Source organism: Somniosus microcephalus, chromosome 3 (genome assembly GCF_052327205.1).
Source record: "Somniosus microcephalus isolate GS21.2 chromosome 3, FLI_Smic_1.0, whole genome shotgun sequence".
Lineage (NCBI taxonomy): Eukaryota > Metazoa > Chordata > Chondrichthyes > Squaliformes > Somniosidae > Somniosus > Somniosus microcephalus.
In genome coordinates this window covers 354,569,456-354,584,205 of record NC_140989.1, presented here as the reverse complement: position 1 = coordinate 354,584,205, position 14,750 = coordinate 354,569,456, and the positions used below count along the sequence as shown (strand labels likewise).

At 44.7% G+C, this 14,750-nt stretch overlaps 1 protein-coding gene across 2 annotated transcripts in view; it reads left to right on the top strand.

Moving 5' to 3' along the window:
- Window positions 1-7,743: 7,743 nt before the first annotated feature.
- The window catches only part of LOC147122354 (heparan sulfate 2-O-sulfotransferase 1), a 299,256-nt gene continuing 292,249 nt past the window's right edge, over window positions 7,744-14,750 (top strand). For both annotated transcript variants that reach the window (XM_085983430.1, XM_085983425.1), the window contains exon 1: window positions 7,744-7,876. The gene's annotated coding sequence lies outside the window, so the exon portion shown is untranslated. The remainder of the gene's footprint in view (window positions 7,877-14,750) is intronic.

The following is a 14,750-nucleotide window of genomic DNA, read 5'->3' as shown; positions in this document are numbered from 1 at the left end:
AACTATTAGAGTTCTTTGAGGAGGTAATGAGCAGGGTGGATAAAGGGGAACCAGTAGATGTAGTGTATTTGGATTTCCAAAAGGCATTTGACAAGGTGCCACATAAAAGGTTACTGCATAAGGTAAGAGCTCATGATGTTGGGTGTAATATGTTAGATTGGATAGAGGATTGGCTACCTAACAGAAAACAGAGAGTCCAAATAAATGGTCATTTTCAGGATGGCAATCTGTAACTAGTGGGGTGCCACAGGGATCAGTGCTGGGGCCTCAACTATTTACAATCTATATTAATGACTTGGATGAAGGAAGTGAGTGTATTGTAGTCAAATTTACGGACGATACAAAGATAGGTGGGAAAGCAATTTGTGAGGAGGACATAAAGGGCTGGATTTTGTCAATGGGGAGCTTTTGGAGGCAGGACTCCCACTTGTTGGGTTTTAGTCCCGCCTCCATCGACTTGTGGCCAACCCACGCTATTTTCTCTTGATTGACCTTGTTAAGCCCGCCCAGCGGGCTTAGCAGGCCAATTAAGGGAAAGCCAGTTACAGGTGACATTAGCGAGTGCCGTTTCATCTGTCAAAAGCTTTTGACAGATGAAATGTCATCGTTTGACAACTCTATGAAGCTGTCAAACACTGACAATCTGTCTTCAAGACTCAATTAGAAAGCCTTCCTGACCAGAAAGCAGAAGGCTGCAGCTTTTGACAGTTCAGCGGCCATTCTGTTTTCTGTGCCGGTGAGCTGAGGGACTCCCGAGACCTGAAGGGAGGAAGCCTGCAGGAAGAAGTAAAGGTAAGTAAAACTTATTAAAACACTTTACACACACCTCACAACACAGTTACCTCTGCACACATGCACCCATCACTCACCTGCACACCGGACATCTCGGCCCCTCCGACCCCCGCAGACCGACGGCCCGCCTCGCTGACCCTGGCGAGGTTCGGAGCCGTCAGGAAGCCCACACTTCAGGGCTCAAAATAGGGATTAGCCAAAAACTGCCTGTTAACAGGCAGTTAATTGGCATTAATCCCCTTCCCGCCTCGAGGAGGCGGGACCCGGCGTGGGTCGGGTACCCGCCTCCTGGCAAGATGGCATAGAAACATAGAAACATAGAAGATAGGAGCAGGAGTAGGCCATTCGGCCCCTCGAGCCTGCTCCGCCATTCAATGCGATCATGGCTGATCATCCAATTTCAGTACCCAGTCCCTGCTTTCTCCCCATACCCCTGGATCCCTTTAGCCTTAAGAAATATATCCAACTCCTTCTTGAATATATTTAATGAATTGGCTTCTACTGCCTTCTGTGGTAGAGAATTCCACAGGTTCACCACTCTCTGGGTGAAGAAATTCCTCCTAATTTTTGTCCTAAATGGCTTACCCCTTATCCTTAGACTGTGACCCCTGGTTCTGGACTCCCCGACCATCGGGAACATCCTTCCTGCATCTAGTCTGTCCAGTCCTGTCAGAATTTTATAAGTTTCAATGAGAGGCGTGGAGGCGGGTTGGGGGCGGGATGGGCACCCGCTCCCAAATTCTGCCATTTTCCCGGCAGTCCCGCCTCCCCAGGGCTGGCAAAATCCAGCCCAAAGAGTCTGCAAAGGGATGTAGAGAGGTTAAGTGAGTGGGCAAGAATTTGGCAGATGGAGTATAATGTGGGAAAATGTGAAGTTATCCACTTTGGTAGGAAGAATAGAAAAGAAAAATATTATTTAAATGGAGAAAGAGTACAGAATGCTGCGGTACAGAGGGATTTGGGTCTCCTCGTACATGAAACACAAAAAGTTAACATGCAGGTGCAGCAAGTAATTAGGAAGGCAAATGGAATATTGGCCTTTATATCAAGGGGGATAGAGTATAAAAGTAGGGAAGTCTTGCTACAACTCTATAGGGCACTGGTGGGACCACACCTAGAGTACTGCGTACAGTTTTGGTCCCCTTATTTAAGGAGGGATATACTTGCATTGGAGGCAGTTCAGAGAAGGTTCACTAGGTTGATTCCTGGGATGGAAGGGTTGTCTTATGAGGAATAGTTGAGCAGGTTGGGCCTAAATTAATTGGAGTTTAGAAGAATAAGAGGTGATCTTATTGAAATATATAAGATTCTGAGGGGTTTGGACTAGGTAGATGCTGAGAGGATGTTTCCCCTCGTCAGGGAATCTAGAACGAGGGGGCATAGTCTCAGAATAAGGGGTCGCCCACTTAAGACGGAGATGAGAAGGAATTTCTTCTCTCAGAGGGTCGTGAATCTTTGGAATTCTTTACCCCAGAGAGCTGTGGAAGCTGAGTCATTGAATATATTCAAGGCTGAGATAGACAGACCTTTGAGCAACAGTGGAGTCAAGGGTCATGGGGAGCGAGCAGGAAAGTGGAGTTGAGGCCAAAATCAGATCAGCCATGATCTCATTAAATGGCAGAGCAGGCTCGAGGGGCCGAATGGCCTGCTCCTGCTCCTATTTTTTATGTTCTTATGTAAATATAAAAACAGAGAGTAAGAGCTTCTACAGGTATATAAAACAGAAGAGTGTAGCTAAAGTAAACGTTGGTCCCTTAGAGGATGAGACTGAAAAAAGAAAGACTGGGCAGTTCAGAAAAGGTTCACGAGGTTGATTCCTGAGTAGAGGGGGTTGTCTTATGAAGACAGGTTGAGCCGGTTGGGCCTATACTCATTGGAGTTTAGGAGAATAAGAGGTGATCTTATTGAAACATATAAGATTCTGAGGGGGCTCGACAGGGTAGATGCAGAGAGGATTTTTCTCCTCATGTGGGAATCTAGAACTAGGGGGCATAGTTTCAGAATAAGGGGGCACCCATTTAAAACAGAGATGAGGAATTTCTTCTCTCAGAGTCGTGAATCTTTGGAATTCTCTTCCCCAGAGAGCTGTGGAGGCTGGGTCATTGAATATATTTAAGGTGGAGATAGACAGATTTTTGAACGATAAGGGAGTCAAATTGAAAAGTAGGACCTCAAAGGTAGTAATCTCTGGATTGCTACCAGTGCCACGAGCTAATAAGTTTAGAGAGAGTAAGATAGATAAGCTAAATACGTGGCTTGAGCAGTGGTGCAAGGGAGAGGGATTTAAATTCTTGAGGCATTGGAACCAGTTCTTGGGGAGGAGTGACCTGTACCAAGGGGACGGTCTACACCTGAACTGTGAGGGAGCCGATGTCCTCGGGGTAATATTTTCTAGGGCGGTTCGGGAGGATTTAAACTAATTTGGCAGGGGGATGGGAACCTAGGTAGTGGAAAAGAGGGAAGTCATATGAAGTCAGAAATAGATGGTAGAAAGGTGAGAAGCAATAAGCAAAGGAGAGAAACACAAAGGGCCAAACTAATTCATAATGAGAGTGTGAAAAAAGCAAGCCTGAAGGCTTTGTATCTTAATGCTAGAAGCATTAGGAACAAGGTGGATGAATTAGTTGTGGAAATAGAGGTAAACAAGTATGATTTGATTGGGATTACAGAAACGTGGCTGCAGGGTGGGCAAGGCTGGGAACTTAACATCCAGGGATATACAATATTTAGGAAGGATCGGCAAAAAGGTAGGGGAGGTGGGGTAGCATTGCTGGTAAAGGAGGGGATTAATGCAATGGAAAGGAAGGATATTAACTCGGATGAAACGGAATCTGTATGGGTAGAAATGAGAAATAGCAAGGGGAGGAAAACGTTAGTGGGTGTGATATATAGGCCTCCAAATAGTAATATGGAGGTGAGGGAAGGCATAAAAAGGGAAATTAGAGAAGCGTGCGATAAGAGCACAGCTGTCATCATGGGTGACTTTAATTTACATATTGATTGGACTACCCAAACTAGTAAAAATTCTGAGGAGGAGGAATTCCTGGAATGTTTTCGGGACGGTTATCTGGACCAATATGTCGAGGAGCCGACTCGAGATCAGGCCATTTTAGACTGGGTATTGTGCAATGAGAAGGGACTTATCAGCAATCTTCTTGTACGAGGCCCCTTGGGTCAGAGCGATCATAATATGATCGAGCTCTCAGTCGAGATGGAGAGTGAGGAAATTGAATCAGAGACTAAGGTCCAGAACTTAAATAAAGGGAATTACGAGGGTATGAGACGGGAATTGGGTAAGACTGATTGGGTGGTGTTTCTGGGGGGATTGACAGTGGATAGACAATGGCAAGCATTCAAAGATAGAATGGAAGAATTCCAGAACATGTTTATACCGGTTTGGCACAAAAATAAACCTAAAAAGGTGACTCAACCGTGGATAACGAGGGAAATTAGGGACAGCATAAAATTAAAAAAAAGGGCATATCAACTGGCAAAAAAAAGCACCAGACCGGAAGATTGGGGGCAGTACAAGATACAGCAAAAGAGGACAAAGGGATTAATCAGGAAGGGGAAAATAGAATACGAAAGTAAACTTGCAGCAAACATAAAGACAGACTGCAAAAGCTTTTATCGGTATATCAGGAGGAAAAGACTGGTAAAATCCCAAGTCGGTCCCTTGCAGTCCGATTCGGGAGAATATATAATGGAGAATAAGGAAATGGCAGACCAATTAAACTCATACTTTGGTTCTGTATTCACAAAGGAGGACACAAATAACCTCCCAGGAATATCGTCAAACATAGGGACTAATGAGAGGGAGGAGCTGACAGAAATTAGTATCTCTAGGGATATGGTGCTGGGTAAGTTGAGGGGACTGAAGGCCGACAAATCCCCGGGGCCTGATAAACTACATCCTAGGGTACTTAAGGAGGTGGCCCTGGAGATAGCAGATGCTCTAAGGATCATCTTCCGGAACTCCATTGACTCGGGAACAGTACCCGTGGATTGGAGGGTAGCTAATGTTACCCCAATATTTAAAAAGGGGGGTAGAGAGAAAGCAGGGAATTATAGACCAGTAAGCCTTACATCGGTTGTGGGCAGAATGCTAGAGTCCATTATTAAGGATAAAATAGCGGAGCACTTGACAAATGGGGAAAGGATCGGACAGAGTCAACATGGATTTACAAAGGGTAAATCGTGTTTGACTAATCTGCTGGAATTTTTTGAGGAAGTAACTGGTAAAATAGATGGGGGAGAGCCAGTGGATGTGGTGTACCTTGACTTCCAGAAAGCCTTCGATAAGGTTCCACACAAAAGATTATCATGCAAAATTAAGGCTCATGGGATTGGGGGCAAAGTATTAACGTGGATAGAGAACTGGCTGGCGGATAGAAAACAGAGAGTTGGAATAAACGGCTCGTTTTCGGAGTGGCAGGCAGTGACCAGCGGGGTGCCGCAAGGATCTGTCCTGGGACCCCAGCTGTTCACAATATATATAAATGATCTGGATCAGGGAATTGGATGCAATATTTCCAAATTCGCTGACGACACTAAACTAGGAGGAGGGGTGGGCTCTGATGAGGATGTCAGGAGGCTACAGTGCGATTTGGACAGGTTGGGGGAATGGGCGGATACGTGGCAGATGCACTATAATGTGGATAAATGCGAGGTTATCCACTTTGGGGGTAAAAACAGGAGGGTAGATTATTATCTAAACGGCAATAGATTGGGAGATGGGGAAGTGCAGAGGGACCTGGGTGTTCTTGTGCACCAGTCACTGAAGGAGAGCATGCAGGTGCAACAGGCGATTAAGAAGGCAAATGGTATGTTGGCCTTCATATCAAGGGGGTTCGAGTATAGGAATAGGGATACCTTACTACAGCTGTACAAGGTGCTGGTGAGACCGCATCTGGAGTATTGTGTACAGTTTTGGTCGCCCCATCTGCGGAAGGATGTTCTTGCCATGGAAAGAGTGCAACGGCGATTCACCAGGCTGATACCTGGAATGGCGGGAATGACCTACGAAGAGAGATTAAATAGTTTGGGCTTGTACTCACTGGAGTTTAGAAGATTGAGAGGGGATCTCATCGAAACATATAAAATTATGGCAGGCCTGGACAGGCTGAATTCAGAGAGAATGTTTCCAATGGCCGGGGAGCACAGAACCAGGGGCCACAGTCTAAAAATAGCGGGCAAATCATTTAAAACAGAGATGAGGAAGAATTTCTTCACTCAAAGAGTGGTGAGCCTGTGGAATTCCCTGCCACAGAGGGCTGCGAAGGCTAATTCAATAAATATTTTCAAGAGAGAATTGGATATATTTCTGAAGGCTAAGGGGATTAAGGGTTACGGAGAAAAGGCGGGGACGGGGTACTGAACTGGTAAGATCAGCTATGATCTCAGACGAAGATCAGCCATGATCTCATTGAATGGCGGAGCAGGCTCGAAGGGCCGAATGGCCTACTCCTGTTCCTATCTCTATGTTTCTATGTTATGGGGAGCGGGCAGGGAAGTGGAGTTGAGGCTAAGATCAGATCAGCCATGATCTTATTGAATGGCGGAGCAGACTCGAGGGGCCAAATGGCCTACTCCTGCTCCTATTTTTTATGTTCTTATGACGAAAGGTCACTCTTTACATTTTACCACAAGTCTATACGTAGAAAATTCCCTTGAAATGGAGTATTGGAAATAAACAGAACTAACCAATGTGATAATATAGTATTACTGTTCATGGGTTTCATTTATTCACATTTGAATTGATTAAAACATTGAATTAAGGAGCAAAGGTTTTGCTGATTAAAGTTACATATTGACTAATTTTAAAACCATAATGTTCTTATTTAATGATTTCAGTCCAAGACCTCAAGGTGCTGGTATAATTAAAATGGTAAAACTACAATATTTTTTTAAACTGGGAGTATTTCCACAGTTTCTGGTTAACCACAGGAGTTTTATTTACCAGGTTTCTCTCCTTTCTGCTCCAATTTCACAGGTGCCCTCTGGTATTTCCCAAGCGTCTATTTGTCCTGTGTCTGCTGATGTGCTATTTGACTGCAGCGGTGGAAGAGTTATCACACCAAGTCCAACATATAAACACACGTGGGGGAGAAATTGGGTGAGTAGCGCCACTTGTTAGTGCCTAAAGAGGCAGGCAGTGGCTGTAGCGCCACTGGCTGCGCCGCCCGCGATATTGAGTTGGGGCGATAATGGTGGCATTAGTCTTTTGCGCTGTGCCACCACCGATGACGTCATCGGTGTGCGCAGCGCCCCATTCGCGCCCCGTTCGCGATATTGGGTAGCGAACGGCACAGTTGCGCCGTTCGCTACCTGCGCCCGGTTCACGGGGCCTCACTGTGCCGGCAGCGGCGCAAGTTAAGGTGGAGGTGTGGGGCGGCCGCCTGCCAGCACCTCCGTCCCCGGCCTCCTAACCCCCACCCCACGGCATTGCCGGCTGTTTCCCGAGAGCCCGGCACTTCTCCTTGGTGCCGGACTCGTTTGCCGGCACTCGCGATTGGGGTTCGCGCTGTTGCAGGCACCGCCCCCTTAACAGTGGGAGGAAGGCCTGCAGTACCGCAGCGTGCCGTGCCGCAGCGTGTGGCGCTGCGGCACGTTGCGCTGCGATATTCAGTTTCAGCGCCCTAAGAGGGACGCGGAGCGCCTCGAGCCTCGCCCCGTGTCCCTCGAGGGGCAATGAAACTGAATATCTGACGATCGCTAAAGCCTCGAACGCTGCGCTAAATCCTGCGCTCAGGCGACTTTTGCGCCACTTTGGCGCCCCAACCCAATTTCTAGGCCCACGGACACATAAGCTCTTTTCAGCAAATGTTATTGCAGCGAGATCAAGAGCAGGAACTCTGGCTGATTTTCTCCTCCCAAGCCTAGGGGTGTTGTCAATCATCGTGTCTGCACTGCCCCACATCCATAGCTGAGAATAGTTAACTCAGCACAGACTGGGAATGTAATCTTTGATCTTCTGGTCCGTGTGGCTCAACTTGCAAGCTGCTTTACCAAATGAGTCACCAGGGGAGCGAACTGGGGGGATTTTTGAAGTGAAAGCCTGGAGCGTATCTAACTAAAGTCAAAGGTAAGCCCTGATTAATACAATTCAAAGTTCCTGTTTTGCATAAGTTCAAGACAGACTGTATTCAAGGAATACTTGTTAATTTTGCTGTCAATTGTTGCACTGGAGCAGCTTGGATTTATATCAGTTTTAACGTAGAATGTTTTAAATGTCAGTTGCAGATGCTAATTTTGATCAAATAATGCAGTCAAGCAGTAACAAATATACACGTGTTATGAAAAGCCCCTGTGTTGTGGTTTGAAAGAGTTAGTACATTATGTTGAATAAAGGACAAGACAATAGGCACACATTAATCGGCTTCACTTCAGGTGTTCCATTCCAGCATAAAACTATTGGAACACTCATTGGAGGGGGAAACTCGGTCAGCTTTTTTTTCTGTGGGCAATTACTTTTTTAACTGTCCTACTCTTTTAGGATTTGTTCCTCAATTCAAATGGCTTTACGAGGAATAGTAGGTGCTGGCCTGTCATTTTTACTCATCAAAATGTCTGAACTAAATGTTTTCAAATCTCTCATGGCCTCACCCCATCTTATCTCTGTAACCACCTCCAGCCCTACAACCCACCGAGATATCGGCACTCCTCCAATTCTGGCCTCCTGCCCATCCCCGATTTTAATCACTCTACCATTGGCGGCCATGGCTTCAGCTGCTGAGGTCCTACACTCTAGAATTCCCTCCCTAAACCACTCTGCCTCTATATCTCTTTTCCTTTAAAGCGCTCCTTAAAACCGACCTCTTTGACCAAGCTTTTCGTCATCTGCCCTAATATCTCCTTATGTGGCTCAGTGTCAAATTTTATTTGATTACATTCCTGTGAAGCGCCTTGGGACATTTTACTACGTTAAAGGCGCTATATAAATACAAGCTGCTGTTGTTGAAATCCCTTCACATAATGTTCAGGGCACTCTTGCCTCTGAGTCAGAAGCTTGTGGGTGTGAGTTCCACGCTAGAGGCTTGAGCACAAAGTCTAGGCAAACACTCCAGTACAGTACTGAGGGAGTGCTGCACTGTCAGAGTTCTTCCCAGTGTCCTGGCTAATAATTATCTCTCAACCAACATCACGGAAACAGATTATCTGGTCATTATCATGTTGCTGTTTGTGGGTCCAAATTGGCTGCCGTGTTTTCTACATTACAACAGTGACTACACTTCAAAAGTGCTTCATTGGCTGTAAAACACTTTGGGATGTCCCGAGATCATGAAAGGCGCTATATAAATGCAAGTTATTTTGTAATCATTATTATTCAGGTAAGCCTTGGGCAAAGTACCAGAGGGTGACTTTGGAACTGTAGGTCAGCAGGGAATCAATGCCTTCAGAAGAGGAGAGTATGACAGAAAACTGGCAAGACTAACAAAAATGAAGCAATTTTGTCTATGATAGATTAGTCACTGGATTATTTTTTGCTGTTCACAGTACACACACGATTAAAGCCAGCACTAGTAACTGATCCACCAAACCGCAGGGGATATCCATTACAGTCTGGTATGCTGAAGGCATGAATATGCATCTGTAGTTTGTTCCCGTCAAAACAAAATGGGGGATTAATATGGCAACGTCTGTGGAGTATAGATTTATGTTGTTCGGTCAAGTAGTGTTCCCAATAGCTGGCTGGACAAAATGTTAATTTCCAGCAATCACAGCTTTGTTCAAAGTGGTTGGGACAAACATCATACGTGATGAACATCCTGTGATTCTTTTTAAAGGTTTGATCAACAGCTATGTCTAAATTGAAGACTTGAGTCAGCTTTGAGACAGGGGACAGGGTCATAATTCTTTGTAATCTATTTATTGGACAGCCGAGACCTGCTGGTTATGGGTTATATTTGGCAGCCTTCACCTAGCTCAGCAGTCCATCTGAAGCAGTCAAGGGTATAATGCTAATCAGAGGTTCTGTAGTAGTGTTTTGCCACACAATAAGCAAGCAACTTTGTTTCAAGGATAATTTTATATTGAGGTTGAATGTAGAAGTGTCTCTAACATGAATAGTAATGTTTGCTATGACTGGAACCTATCGATTACTGAAATCGGTCAGTTTTTAGCCTGAGCTGCAGTCTGAAGAGGAGATCTCACAGCAGCAAGATAGAGTCATAGAGTCATAGAGTTTTACAGCACAGAAAGAGGCCCTTCGGCCCAACGTGTCTGCGCCGCCCATCCATCCCTGTCCAGTCTAATCCCATTTTCCAGCATTTGGTCCATAGCCTTGTATGCAATGGCATTTCAAGTGCTCATCCAAATGCTTCTTGAATGTTGTGAGGGTTCCTGCCTCTACCACCCTTTCAGGCATTGAGTTCCACATTCCAACCACCCTCTGGGTGAAAAAGTTCCTCCTCAAATCCCCTCTAAATCTCCTGCCCCTTACCCTGAATCTATGCCCCCTTGTTATTGACCCCCCTACTAAGGGGAAAAGTTCCTCTTTGTCTACCCTATCTATGCCCCTCATCATTTTGTACACCTCAATCAGGTCCCCCCTCAGCCTTCTTTGCTCCAAGGAAAACAACCCCAGCCTGTCCAGCCTCTCTTCATAGCTGAGGCGCTCCATCCCAGGTAACATCCTGGTGAATCTTCTCTGCACCCTCTCCAAAGCAATCACATCCTTCCTATAGTGAGGCGACCAGAACTGTACACAGTACTCCAGCTGTGGCCTCACCAGCATTTTGTACAGCTCCATCATAACCTCCCTGCTCTTATATTCTATGCCTCGGCTAATGAAGGCAAGTATCCCATATGCCTTTTTAACCACCTTATCTACCTGTTCCGCTGCCTTCAGATTCCAGGAAAGCAGGGTACAGTGGCAAGGGTTTTCTTTACCACGCCAGGTCTTGCTGCATTTACCCAGGAAGTGGGCAGGTAAAGGTACATTCTGGTTCGTAGAAGACACAAGGTCTTCAGAGTGGCGAGTGACACTGAAACCAAGGAACGTATCTTGCGTAGAACTCCAAAAAAATGTAAAGGAACTTTCTGTCTTTGTTGCATTTTCAAGGCTGTACTGGTTAGCTCCAACCCCCTCTCTACTCCTCACTAAACCAAAAAACTGAAAGGTTAAGGGGGGGGGGGGGATTTGATCGAAGTTTTCAAGATATTAAGGCGAACAGATAGGGTAGAGAGAAACTATTTCTGCTGGTTGGGGACGCTAGGACTAGGGGGCATAGTCTAAAAATCAGACCGTTCAGCGGTGAAATTAAGAAACACTTCTACATACAAAGGGCGGTAGAAGTTTGGAACTCTCTTCCACAAACGACAATTGATGTTAATTGTTAATTTTAAATCGGAAATTGATAGATTTTTGTTAACCAAAGGTATTAAGGGATATGGGCCAAAGGCAGGTATATGGACTTGGGTTGCAGATCAGCCTTGATCTCACTGAATGGTGGAACAGGCTTAAGGGGCTAAATGGCCTCCTCCTGTTCCCATGAAGCCAGGTCTAGACCACAAAAGCACCAAACTACTGATTCTACCTCCTCCCCCAGATCAAAGAAAAGGCTATAGGAGGTATTTATCCTGAAGTATTCCAGCTACTCTAAAAGCCATTTTTTATCTAAATACTAATGTGCATTATTTATTATAAAACTACTGGTAGATGCTAAACTTATAGCAAAGTCATAACTATCATGAATCAGCTCTAGAAAGCTCCATTATATTAAAGAACATGGATAGTACTTAGTGAGATAATACAGATTTAAGTAGGCAATTTGATTAAGACAATGCAAAACTCCTTCCCTCCTGCCCCCAAAAGCTCAGAACCAGAGAGTAACCTGCATTGGAGATGGAGTGGATGTCAATTCTGAAAGCATTAAAGGCTTACGTCCTCTCAGGAATTTCTACCTTAAAAAGAAACTACGATTGGTGGAATTATACCGACAGCCCATTGTAGTTGTGGCCAGGTTGAGATCATGGTTTCATAATCATCATGAACAGTTTTAATCAGTAGGAAATTCAAACAGTAACATTGCTTCAGTAAACCTCTTTCAGTCAGAGTAGTCATAGACACAATTTTGCCTCAAGCATGGGGGTTGGGGAGAAAGAGCCAGGGCCCAGATCACTATTCAGTGATCCTTGCTGAAGTCCATTTGTATAACAAGGGACAGACAAGAATAGGCTGCCAGAACTTGTGGAAACATGTCTCAGCATGAGTCACTGTCTTCAGAAGTACAGGCAGAGAAAAAAAAACCAAGGGGAAAATAAATTAGAATTCAGGTCCAACACCATTTATTCCCCCCCCCCTCCCTCACAACTCCATCAGCAAACTGCTAGCAATGGGACAGGGAATGAATGCCTTACCCATTTGGACTAAAAAACAAAAGAGGGCGTGCAATGATTCCAAGTGATCATTCACTTCAGGGCGAGCACCACAGTATGGGTGGGCTCTTCCCCTGATGTAGGAATGCTTTCACGATGGCGATGCTCCCAGCCAACGATCAAAGCAAGTACGTACACAGCAGTAGCAAAATGGAAAAGGCACCAGTAATAGTGGTCATTAGAAACACAATAGCTGGTGTGCAACGGCTACCCCACGTTAAAAGAATTCACGCACAGGCATCTTCCACCCTTTTAAAATGAAGTTCGGGACCTGGAACGTCAGGACCCTCGTGGACAACCCCAACAGTGACAAGAGACTGTAGGTCGTCCCGCATTGGACTCATCAGTCACCTGAGAACTCATTTTTAGTGTGGAAGCAAGTCATCCTCGGTTCCGAGGGACTGCCTAAGAAGAAGAGAATTGCTCGGCAGCATTTGCAAAATGCAAAAACAAATTTAGGCCATTATAAACACAAAATCAGAGTCAATATAGTTTCAAAGAGCAAGATTAATGTAATAGCCTTCAAAATCACCACATTTTTGAGAGTGTGTCAAGCTTCATTTTCTTTGGGCCGCATATGTACATATCTTGGAGCCTTGGGACCACATAAAACTTAACTCCATGTTCATTCATTTGTACGCATGTCTAGTTGGAATATCCTCCACTTGCCTTGGTGGGTGCAACTGCAACACAGGAGCTCCAAGTTCCCTTCCAAGTCAAGTACTATACTGGCTTAAAGAAAGACTTGCATTTATATAGTGTCTTTCACAACCACCGGACGTCCCAAAGCGCTTTACAGCCAATAAAGTATTTTTGAAGCATAGTCACTGTTGTAATGTAGAAAACGTGGCAGCCAATTTGCACGCAGCAAGCTCCCACAAACAGCAATGAAATATCTTGGACATATACCGACGTTCCTTCATCATCGCTGGGTCATCTACCTAAACGGCTGAGAGCGCACTTCACCTTACGGACTGCATAGGTTGAAGGTGGTGGATCACCACCACCTTCTCAAAGGCTGGGAAATAAATGCTGGCCTGGTTAGCGACACCCATATCCCATAACTGGCAGACACGATGGGCCGAATGGCCCCCTTCTGAGCTGTAAATTTCTATGATTCTAATGAATTAAAAAAATAGCTTAACTGATCTTTGTGTTTTGATTTAGGATTTAAATGAGGCAAGTGTTAAGAATAAGACCTTCCAAATTCCAGGTCCACATAAATCAAATGGGGGGGGCGGGGGGGAGAGAGAGGAAGAGGAGAAGAGGCAAATTGATTGTGCACAGCTACTAGTTAAGATTTATTTCTAAACTATGTTTAACTAATTCAACTCCCCCAGAGTCCTGGCAAATATTTATCCCTCAACCAACATAACAAAAAGAGATTATCTGGCCATTATCACATTGCTGTTTGTGGGAGCTTGCTGTGCGCAAATTGGCTGCCACATTTCCCACATCACAACAGTGACTCCACTTCAAAAGTTCTTCATTGGCTGTAAAGAGCTTTGAGACGTCCGGTGGTTGTGAAGGGCGCTATATAAATGCAAGTCTTTCTTTCTGTGTGTGAAAGATGACGACCGATGTAAATGATGGTAGAAAGAGAACTTGCGAGGAGAAAACAAATGCAGAAATGAAAGTGTAGCTAAACCAGTTATAAGAAAGGGAAGGTCATGGATGAGATTGCAGAGTTGTTGCCACAGGTTCCAAAGCATGCAGTACAGACAAGCAGTTCGATCCTGCTAGTTCCATACACTATCAGGCTCGGGTATAAACAAGAAATGTGAATAACACTTCTTTTTAAGTGAAGAACTTATTACTGAAACTGTTGAGTTTTAAATCTTGGTACCCTAAACACTCATCAGGTATCACTGGTACCTTGTTAAAGAAGCTGCTCTATAAACCTTGGAGAGTCTGTGAAGGAATAAGCTATATAACCTATTCAGAAAAATACACCATCTTATGGAGGCGTTCTGGCCTTATTAAAACATGACAAACTGGGTTTGGAAATTTAGAAACCCAACTATGAAATTGCTATGAAAGCATTCTTGACTATTGAGATAAGACAGTTGTTGACCCTGAATAAATAACCTTATTGAAACAGAAGGTGCATGGCTCCGACAGGCTGACTTTGGGAACAAAACAATGGTTCACCCTGGATAAGGTGTTCTAATTTAAACTTCGTAAAGATGGCACATAAGATAAGGAACATCTGCCCTCGTAAAGATGACATAAAATAAGAAACACCTGCCGTTCACACCGTTTTTATATGGTGACCCTAGAACACCTGGAGATGAGACAAGATTCTGGCTGATGTGGCAGGAAGAATTGCAGAGGTCGGCAGAAAAATGACTAGAGATAATTAGCTTGCATCAGCAGAAAACCTTAAAGGAAATACCACTGGAAAAGGGTATAAATATTGAACTCTCAAATGAGATATCAGACTCGCTTTAATCGGGCCAAGCGATTCTCGGCTTCAGAGGCGGCTCTGTAGTCTACCACTCTTTGTACCTTGGGGATCAAAGGTATTTGATATTGATGGATATCCTGTATAAGAGAACTTTAAGAACTGTAATACTGTA